The sequence below is a fragment of the Marmota marmota genome, unplaced genomic scaffold (genome assembly GCF_001458135.2).
Source record: "Marmota marmota marmota unplaced genomic scaffold, marMar, whole genome shotgun sequence".
Lineage (NCBI taxonomy): Eukaryota > Metazoa > Chordata > Mammalia > Rodentia > Sciuridae > Marmota > Marmota marmota.
The window spans coordinates 39367268-39378826 of NW_026000229.1; positions in this window are offsets into that span (position 1 = coordinate 39367268).

Consider the following 11559-nt stretch of genomic DNA (forward strand, 5'->3'; position numbering starts at 1 on the left):
AAAAAAAAAAAAAAAAAAAAAAAAAAAAGGAGTTACCTAGAGTTCTGTCCATTAACGTGGGGACATGGGAGCTAACATGGGGACTTACTCTGAGTAAAATGTTCAACAATAATTAGTCTATAGAAATTATTTTCGGGTTATGAACTCCCATTTTTACCCCAAATACAGATTGCAGAATCACATCGGTTACACATCCACATTTTTACATAATGCCCTATTAGTAACTGTTGTATTCTGCTACCTTTCCTATTCTCTACTGTCCCCCTTCCCCTCCCCTCCCATCTTCTCCCTCTACCCCATCTACTGTAATTCATTTCTCTCCTTGTTTATTTTCCCATTCCCCTCACAACCTCTTATATGTAATTTTGTATAACAATGAGGGTCTCCCTCCATTTCCATGCAACTTCCCTTTTCTCTCCCTTTCCCTCCCACCTCATGTCTCTGTTTAATGTTAATCTTTTCTTCCTGCTCTTCCTCCCTGCTCTGTTCTTAGTTGCTCTCATTATATCAAAGAAGACTAATGTATGAAATCTGATATGTCAAGAGCTTTGTAATGTTTTGAACAACCAATAAAAAAAGATTTAAAATTCCAAGTATGGTTTCTAATAAAAAAAAAAAAGAAATTATTTTCGGGGCCTGGGGATCTAACACAGAGCCTCACACAGCCTAGGCAAGTGCTCTGCCACTGAGTCACAGCCCAGGCCCTAAATCCACAGAAAATTTGCTAAAACATCCCCTAATCCCATGCTTCCTTTCCAACGGGAGTATTTGGAGCATAAGAAAGGCATCCCTAAGAGGATGAAACTACCATTCAATAATTATGATGAAATATAATTTGGAAACTGTCAAAATAACAATAATAACCACACTTACTGACCAAGGCTTGGTGTATGGCAGGAACCATTCTTAGAGGTTTGCACCTGCTAATACAGTCAGTCACTCCTCACAGCTCCATGAGAAAAGTTCTGTTATCCCCATTTAATGACAGAAGAAACTGAGGCTTAGAGATCATGCAAACAGGCAGCAGGACAGGGATTCAAACTCCTAACTCTCTGTCAATGAGTGGATATGCACTCTGTTGGCTTGCCACACTCCTCCATAGTAGGGGTCCCAGAGGACTGCTTACATCCAATTCTGGCTATTACAGGGGCTGGCCATTTCTACCTGGCACTCAAGCCTTTCTTTTCAGACTTGGACTTTCATTGTAAATATTCCTTGATTGCCTTTAAATGTTGAAGAAATTGAAATGAAAGGATATTTTTGGGAAATAGAAGTGATCGGTACATCAGGATTGTCTTATAGCCAAGAACAGATGTTCTCCAAACTTTTATGTCTACTCACTTTTATTCCTTAGCCCAAGCTGTACCCTTTGCCAGAATCTTGAATTGTTTCTTAAATCTCTGCCTAGCAAAACCCACTTTACAACCCACTTTAAGATCTCATTCAAGTCGGGTGTGGTGGTGCCTGTAATTCCAGCCACTCAGGAGTCTGAGGCAAGAGAATCTCAAGTTTAAGGTCAGTTGAAACCCTATCTCAAAATAAAAAATTAAAAAGAGTTGAGGATGGAGCTCTCTGGGTTTATTCCTGAGTACCACACACAAATAATAATTTATTACAAATAAAAAAGGATTCCATTCAAATGTCTGCTTCCCTTGGCTCACCTCAAAAACTAAATCACTGACTCCTGCACATTACAGCACTGGCCATGCACCTCTATTACAAATTTGTCTCCTTCATATATACCCTCGCAAGATGGTGACAACCTCCATGACAAGTGCTAATCTCCTGTGTCTTATTGCTATTTGGGTCTCCAGTGCCCAGTACAGAGCATGGCCCACAGGAAATGTTCATCGAGTGCTTGTCAAATGAGTGGATAAGTCGGAACTAGTTAAAGCACATGGATATCATTTATTTCATTGATTCGAAGATCCAAGAGTAAATTCCAAAGTGATATCCAATTTAGTCCCTTGCTTAGAGGTAACCAGGACTAAGTTTTGAGAATGAAATCAGTAGTGTTGGAGTGGAATCAAAAGAAACAGTTCCTGTTCAGCCCCTGGCATTGTTATGTCTGCAGTGCCAGAGGGAGGAGAAAGAAAGAATAAACATAAGCTGTGTCACTACCAAGATGCTATAATCAAATTATTTTGGTCCAAACCAAAGGAGTCCACTTCTAACCATAGGTCAGAAGATAATCCAACCTGTGTCAAACACAGAATTTTAGTGGGCGGGTGTATTTCCTCAGCTGTATACACAAGTAATTCATAATCTCTCTAATGGGTACGGACCAAACAACCAGCTTTATTTTCCCTGAGCTTTCTACTCAAGCATCTGGAACTAGATGTACCACACAGTTCTACATAATCTCTGTATAACATGCCCAATAACAAGCTTCAACTTTTTGCATACCCAGAAATGCAGAAACTATCATTCTCAAAAACTTGGTGCAACTAACGTACTTTCTGGGAGATTATAAACAAAAATAATAGAATTATAAAGTTGCAGACCTAGAAGATTCCTGTCACTCTCCATACTACTCATGGGAAAATATTCCCTGAGTCAGGTAGTCTTTCCAAGATTACACAGCCAACCGGAAGTACTGATAATATACCAAAGAAGTTAATTCTTGTGCTTTTAACAAGTTTCTTTCTTTCTTTCTTTTGGTAAGAATGGTTCAGCATAATTGTATCCATTCAAAATAATATCTGCAAAAAAAAATCCTAATCTAAATGGGTTGAATGGGTATAGTTCATCAAAGGATAGTGTGAATTTTCACTTACGGTAATCTCCAAAATGTCATATTTCTGGCCTTTGGAGAACTTGAAAAACCACAAATGTACTAAAACCCAACAAGTTCACAGAGTCAAAATGTGGGACTTTGAGCAGAAAACACCAACTTGGAGGATTAAAGAAATTCCTGGTCTGAGAGATGGAGTGGGGGATGGATAGAGAGACCTGCCCATTCAGTGAGAGAAGGAAGGTGTTGAGTGCTACTTTTCATTAATATTTGCTACTCTACCTCAGGAAGAATGTTTGTGCTTCCCTAGCATAGGTTTGCCCATGTGACATGCCCAATGACACATGAGTGGAAGTGATTTGTGTTGCATCCAGACAGCAGTGTATAGTCCCCCATGTATTCTTTGCCTGACTTTAGGATCACAGAAGTCTGTTTGGTTTAGCTTCCTGAAGCTAGATTCCAAGTGGCTGCAGTGAGCCATTTCTTTACTGGTCTCTGATGGATTTATAATAAGCAAAAACTACAACTTGCTATTTTAAGCTTCTGAGATTTAGGAGTCAAGATTTAGTATGAGATAGCCTAGCTGGTCTAAAAGAGAGTAGGGAACCAAATAAAAAGGAAGGTCTATTAGTTCTGAGAGGCATGGCTTATGAGTCAAACTGGATGATGTCAGATTCTAGCTAGATATGTGCTTATAATGTCTACTATATTGTATGTTTATATATAACATAGTTACAAAATGTAATAATTACACATATATAACATGTATACCATTCATGTTCTGAATTTTGTTGAATTTTTTGACTAAGTAAAGGATTTTGTAAAGTCATTGCAGTACCTCAAGCCAAATGATTATTCACAACAGAGAAGAAGGAAGAGAAAGAACAATAAAGTAGAACCTCTTCCGAGAAAAGCCCCAGGATTCTTAATATACAGAAGGTGAGTGTCAATGCAAGAATCCAAATGCTCATATACACTTTTCCCTTGGCATTCCAACCACATCTTCACTCCCTCTTCATATCTCAGTGACCTGCCAACCTCATCTTCAGTGGCATCTGATGGGCCTCAGCAGGCTCATCTTCTCATCTGATTGTATATGCATGAAAGTACATGTGTGCCTGTGAGTGCTTACATGGCTACCCAAATACTCAGAAACATTAAGAAACACTTGCTAGGTACAGAAAATAACACTGCATACTCTCTTCTCTATATAAATACTGTCTTCTTTCTAGATAATCCAATTTCCACCTAATAGCATTACAAAGATATGACACTCAATGGTGGATTCCTTTTAGACTTTGGGCCTTGTAGTAGCCCAAACCAACTTATTAGACACCAGTGTCATGGAAGATATCAAAGGAAGAAGGTAAAGGCCTCAACTTGAATAACTTCAGTCTATATTCTCCTCCAAAGACCACAGGCAATTTACTAAATAAGTTGATTAGCACTTCTAATGTGGATATCTTAAACTGGTTACCAAACTCCTCGACAGAATCCAGAAGCCAAAGCTGAAGTTCATTTCCTAATGGATCTATAGAGTTCACCTTTACAGAGAACTTTAGAGTGTTAATACAGAGAGGTTCAAGAGGCCCACTGATCCAATCTCTTTCTTTAATTTTTCAGTATAACACAGTGAAGCAGGATGTGCTACCCACAGGGGTTTAGGAGAAGTTCCAGTCCAAGGCCAACTACTAACTGCTTTGTATATAAGGAGGCCAACCTTTGAAGTCAAATCTTGACCCAAATGAACTTTCTCCTTTCTTTTTGCCCTTTTCATCAGCACAGCCACCATCAGCTTTTCATTATGTGCCTGTTTATTTTGTGTTTCACTAAATGCCCTTTACAGAACTTGTAGAAGCTATTTTAGTAGTTTTATGTACACAGAAAACGCTTTGTTTAGGCTCCACCTTGGGTTCAGGGTGTCTGGGGCCTGTTGAAGTTGATTAAATTTGAGAGAAAAATCAGACAAGAAGTCAGACAAAGAGAAAGAGATAGTTATAGATCTGGCTTCAAATCTACCTCTGCTGGCCTGCATGTTTCTCAATGTCCCTTCCTCCCCTCTTATAGTTAGAATTCTATAGCAGCTATTGAAATCATCCTGGAAACAGAATTAGAAAGAAATCTATGAACCATGGAAATGAAGCTTAAACTCTAGAGAGTCACCATGGTATCAGAATCTCATCCATTACTACAGTCTGAAATCAGAGATCCCCTGGGAAAGATCTCTATGTACCACAAAATTATAATATAGCTATACAATCTTTTCTGTAATAAGTAATTTTCCATGAGAACAACATTTCTCCATCTTCTGGGACATAGCTGAAACATAACTTATATTACATGTCTACTTTTTAAATCAAAAACTTCAAATTTGCTAAGCATCATGCATTTTTAATCTTGCATAGCTGGACTTTTTAGTAGAAAACCCATCTTAGCAAAGGGAGCTTATTCCCAGATGCACTATTTGGGGTTTGGCATCTAGAAGGTTAAAGGTTGATTTATAAACTATTCACGTGTCTTATAAGTGTCTTTAGATGGAGAAAAGGAGGCAATCCTTCCTCACTTTTCTTAAAACAAGTTACATGTGAGTCCACACTGGAACTGAGGAATTAAAATCCAATATTAGGAAGTCTATTCTTGCAGCAAAAATACACTGAAATTGATCTCTTGTAGTGGAGGCAGTAGAAAAGATCTTTGCATACTACATAAACTTAGAAATCTTTAATCTGAACTAGTTCTGATGGTACCCTGCCCAAAGACAAGGGTCTGCATTAGATAATGTGAACCCCAATCAAAGATAAAAATTAAAATTAAGATCACCAAGATAGAAGAAGAAAACTTCATTTAAATAGAACCAAGACCAGTCTCCATCCAGTCCACAAGAAACATGGATTCCTCTAGGGAAAATTCAGACCACTCTGTGTGGGTATCTTCACTTCATACAGACACCAAGAAGAAGATACAGGAGCTCGGGATTTCATATTTTGGCACTTTCAGAGATTCACTTTTTGAGAGAGAATTTAAAGATAGTTAAGGTATCAAAGAGGTCATTGGGTGAGAAGGATCCCCAAGCATTAACAGCCTGCAGTGGTGAGAACACAGCATGCTTTAGAGTCCGAGAGACTAGAGTGAAGCAAACATGGGGAGCTGATGGAGAGGAACAGCCAAATCTGGATGAGCAGGGCCAGCCATGCCAAGGAATTTGGCCTTTAAGAACAGGGAAAAGCTATCACCATGTTTTAAGTAGGGAAATAACATGATTAAATTTGCATTTTTAAAGCTAGTCTTAGTCATAGGATAGCAAATTGTTTACAGGGGAAATAAGGGTGATTCTGGGAGGTGAACTATGAGACCCTGGAGTAGTCCAGGTGGGCATACTAAGATTGTAGCAACAGAGATAAAGAGTAGTGAAAGGATTTGTGTGCTATTTAGGAAAAAGAGTGGAGAAAATGTGGCAATTGACAGGATAAGATAAGAGGTAAGGAACAGGTGGGGGTGACCCCTGGAGTTTTTAATTGAGTAATGACTTGAACAATAGTGTTGTCCTGTGCTGAGCCAGGAAATGACTGCTAGACCAAGCTCCAGGAGACATGGAGTCAAAATATGAAGTTCAGCCATTGTTTTAGTCAGCTTTTCTGCCGCTATGACTAAAGGACCTGACCAGAACAACTATAAGGAGGAACAGTTTATTTGAGGGCTCACAGTTTCAGAGGTCTTAGTCCATAGAAGGCCGGCTCCATTCCTCAGGGCTCAAGGTGAAGCTGAACATCATGGCGGGAGAGGTGATCCAGAAGCAGAGAGAGGGGCTGGGATTGTGGCCCAGTTGCAGCGTGCTTGCCTAGCATGTCTGAGGCACCAGGCTCAAGCCTCAGCACCACATAACAAATAAAATAAAGGCATTCTGTCCATCTACAACTACAAAAAAAATTTTTTTTTAAAAGGCAGAGAGGGAGACTCCAGCTCCAGATACAAATATATACCCCATAGCCTCGATTCCAATTAATTACTTTCTCCAGCCACACCCCACCTGCCTCTAGTTACCACTCAGTTAATCCCATCAGGGATTAATTCACAGATTGGGTTAAGCCTCTCACAATCTAATCTTTTCTCCTCTGAACGTTCTTGCATTGTCTCACATGTGAGCTTTTGGGGAACACCTCATCCAAACCATAACAGCCATGGTAGTTGAAACCATGAAAAACAGAAATCCTGGTCTTGGGATGTAGTTTAGTTGGTAGAGTGCTTGCCTTGTATGCACAAAACCCTGGGTTCAATCCCCAGCACCACATTAAAAAAAAAAAAGAATAGAAAGAAAGAAAAACAGAAATCTTACAGAGATATAGCAATCCTAGTTTGACCAGAACACTTCTAGTTGATGTATGTTAACCCCATAGCCTCTCTACTTCAATTTTTTGTGTGTGTGGACACAATATCTTTGTTTTATTTTTATGTGGTGCTGAGGATTGAATCCAGTGCCTCATGCATGCTAGGCAAGCACTCTACCATGAGCCACAAACCCAGCCCTACTTTAATATTTATATCAGATGTTTTCCATTTTAATAAACTCTTTTAATTGTTGCATTCAAGTATGCTGGGATATGCTTGATAGATTTCTATTTCATTTGCCTCTCTTCTGCCACAGTCTCATTAGTTACTGAGAAGACAGAATTCTTATTCACAATATAGTAAAATCTAAATGATGACAAATAATAATACATTTTTCCATACACACCATAATTAATGCCTCCCTTTGTAGGGTAGCATAGAGGGTTGCTTGCCTGCAAAACAACATGTATTAAGATAGAAGCAGCCAAACAGCTAAATTTTTTTGTTCTGGGAGCAGTGATACAGGAAAATTTCTCAATGTTGCCACTGGTAGCCACGTGGTGTACCAGCCACATCCTAGACTATGGCAAATATTTGAGATACACAAGGCCACTAGGCCACCAACCGAAATTTAGAAAATTACAAACTAGGAAGATATGAGAAATCAGTAAAGAAAGGTTGAGCATTTTTGACAAACATATGGAGTAGTCTGAACACTCTGGCTAAAATACTTTTAGCTATTTAAAGTGTAAATCTATAACAATTTGGTTTTACTATTTGAAACCAATTTTATTTTTTATTAAATGCTTTCAGCAAAAAAAAAAAATCCTAATGTTTTCTATAACTAAAAAGAACCAATAAAAAAAAAGAAATGAACCGGGCATGGTGGCACATGCCTGTGTTCCTAGGGGTTCAGGAGGCTGAGCAGGAGGATGGCAAGTTCAAAGCCAGGTGAGGTGCTAAGTAACTCAGTGAGACTGTCCCTAAATAAAATATGAAGTAGAGCTGTGGATGTGGCTCAGTGGTTGAGTGCCCAAGTTAAATCCCTGGTACCCCCCACAAAAAGAAAAGAAAAGAAAAGAAATGAGCTAAAACATAAAAGTGCATTTTTAATAAATTAAAGTACTGATACCATTTTTCAAGACAATTCATGATGAATGTGGAATTTACAAACAATGTTTGTCAACATTTTCTACCCAAGATCATCCAGGGCCTACAGTAATACTAGTGTCCATATAACAACAACAACAACAACAAAAACTATATCTAATGAAGAATTTGCATTTATTTTTAAGTAGACTATGACCAGAGATATGTACCTACACAGAACCCTTTGATACTACTCTGCACAGCATGATTTTTCATTTATATAAAATTTTTAAAAAATAATTTCACTAATCTTCAGTTTCAGATTTTCTTGTTCACATATAAAATATAAAATAATGATAATTATTTATTCCAGAAGAATATTAACTATTAAGCTCTTTTATTATTTTTTAATTGATGCTTTACAGATACACTTAAAGGGGGAATTCACCATGTTATATTCATATATGTACATATCATAATTTGGTCAATTTTATTGCACATGTTTCACCTTTCCAATTCTTTCTTCTTCCCCTTCAATCCCCTTCTTCTACTCCACTGATATCCCATCTAATTTAATGGGATCCCACCAATCTTCTCTTCTTTTTCCTTCAGCATCCACATATGAGAGAAAATATTCCACCCTTGAATTTCTGTGTCTGGATTATTTCACTTAGCATGATGTTCTCCCAGTCCATAGTTTGTTAGCAAATGCCATAATTTCATTCTTCTTTATGACTGAGTTAAACTTCATTGTGTATGTATATACATATTTTTTTCTTTATTCATCTGTTGACAGGCAACTAAGCTTATTCCATAATTTGGCTATTATGATTTTTTGAATAAATACCAAGGAGGGGGCCTGCTGGGTCATAGAATAGTTCTGTTCCTAGTCCTTTGAGGAATCTCCATACTGCTTTCCAAACTGATTGTACTAATTTGTAGTCTCACCAAAAATGTAGGAGTGTACCTTTTCCCCACATCTTCACCAACATTTATTATCATTTGTATTCTTCATGATTGCCATTCTAACTGGACTGAGAAGAAATATCAATGTAATTTTGATTCACATTGCCATGATTGTTAGGAATGTGGAACATTTTTGCATGCTTTTGTTAGCCATTTGTATTTCTTCATTTGAGAAGTGCCTGTTTAGTTCTTTTTCTCATTTATTGATTTTTATTTGGTGTTAAGTATTTTGAATTCTTTATATATTCTGGATATTAATCCTCTATCAGAGGATTAATCCTCTATTTGAGGAGGAGCCAGCAAATATTTTCTCACATTCTATAGGCTCTCTTTTCATATTCTGGTTTTCTTTGCTGTGGAGAAGCTTTTTTAAATTTTAATCTGTCCCACTTATTGATTCTTGGTTTCATTTCTTGACCTGCAGGGGTCTTGTTAAGGAAGTCAGTGCCTGTGTCAATATGTTGGACTATTGAACCTACATTGGAAAGTTTCTGGTCTAATTCGTAGGTCTTTGTTCCACTTTGAGTTGACTTTTGTCAGGGTGAGAGATAGGGATCTAATTTCATTATTCTACATATGGATATTCAATTTCCCCAGAACCATTTATTAAAAGGCTATCTATCTTTTCTGTAATGTGTTTCTGGCATCTTTGTCAAATATTAGTTGACTGTATCTATGTGGTTTTGTCTCTGTGGCTTCTATTCTATTCTGCTGGTCTTCATGTCTGGTTTGATGATAATGCTATGCTGTTTTTGGTGCTATAGCTCTGTGGTATAATTTGAGATGGAGAATTGCATTACTGCCAGCATTGCCCTTTTTGCTCATTATTGCTTTGACTATACTGGGTCTTTTATTCTCCCAAATAAATTTTAGGACTTTTTTTTTTCTATTTCTGTGAAGAATGTCATTGGCATTTTGATGGGAATTGCATTGAATCTACATATGGCGTTTGGAAATATAGCCATTTTGACAGTATTAATTCTGCCTATACAAAATAATAAGAGGTCTTTCCATTTTCTAAGGTCATCTTCCATTTCTTCATTCAGTGTTCTATAATTTTCATTGTAGAATTCTTTCTTTCATTGTTAGATTTATTCCCAAGTATTTTTTTAGATTATTGTGAAGGGGATAGTTTTCCTTATTTCTTTCTCAGCAGATTCATTATACTGGTATAGGGAAGCTATTGGTTTATGAATGTTGATCTTATGTCACGCTACTTTGCTGAATTTGTTAATCAGCTTGAGAAGAATTTGTTAATCATCTGGTAGAATTTTTTGGATTTTCTAGATATAGGATAACATCACCAGCAAACAGATAATTTGACCTCTTCTATTCCTCTTTGTGTCTTTTTAATTTCCTTCTCTTTCCTGAGTGGGGTGGGGCCCACTAGTAAACTCTTAACTGATAATAATTTTACATCAATGGAATTGCATGATTCAAATGGAAAACTGGTTAGTTTCAATGATGCTGGATTTTTTTTCACCCCGTTCAATGCAGTTCATTTATTCAAAGGTGATATATTTGACATTGTGAAGGATAAGTTCAATTCATTTTAAACTTCAACACTAAAGGAAAAAAATCCCTTGTTTTTGAGGCGATAACATGCATGGAAATTTTACTGAGGCAAATCATGGCAAACTATGTCCTTATTAAAAATAAAAAGTCTAAGGGGGAAGAAATGCACTTGAAATTAATTGTAATACACACATACTTCAGTTGGGTCCAAACAAGTTACAATAGTAAATATATAAATGCTTGTATATTCTCACAGACCCCCAAACTTGAAATATTTTCTTGACAAAACAAATGAGAATAAAAATTATTTTAGCAAAGTGATATTTAATTAATGATTCTTAGGAACAATCATATTCTTAGCAAGAATTATATTTTATAAGTATTTGAAACTTTTCTAAGTCAATCTCAGTGCCCTACAATGATATTGAATTTTTGTAGCTGATACTTTTAACTTTTTATTCCATTTTGATGAAACTTGTTCGGAAAATCCTTAGTAAAAATATCCAACAAGGAGAGCCAAAAACTTTATTTTAAGGTTTATTGAAAATAAAACTTGCCAACAAGGATTCATCATTCCTCCAAAGAGGAGAATCTTAACAAATTCGGTCTTGAGAACTCAAAACGATGTACAATTTCTACAGTTGAAAAAGTAGTGACTTTTGTAATATCTCAACTCATTAAAAGCTATTTGGATGGATTTCCCATTTTTCAATGAATAAGTTTGTATTCAAAACTGGAATCTAAAATTTACAAATTTTCAGCATCTAAATTTGCCTAAACACTCAAAAACATCTTAATTAGATATTTGATGATTTTTTTCACGTAAAAAATATTCATAAAAGGCACTTTGAATAGAGTATTTGGATTAAAACATTAATGTATCTCAATGTGAAATTATCAAATTAGACTATCTTGCATTTATCAGAATT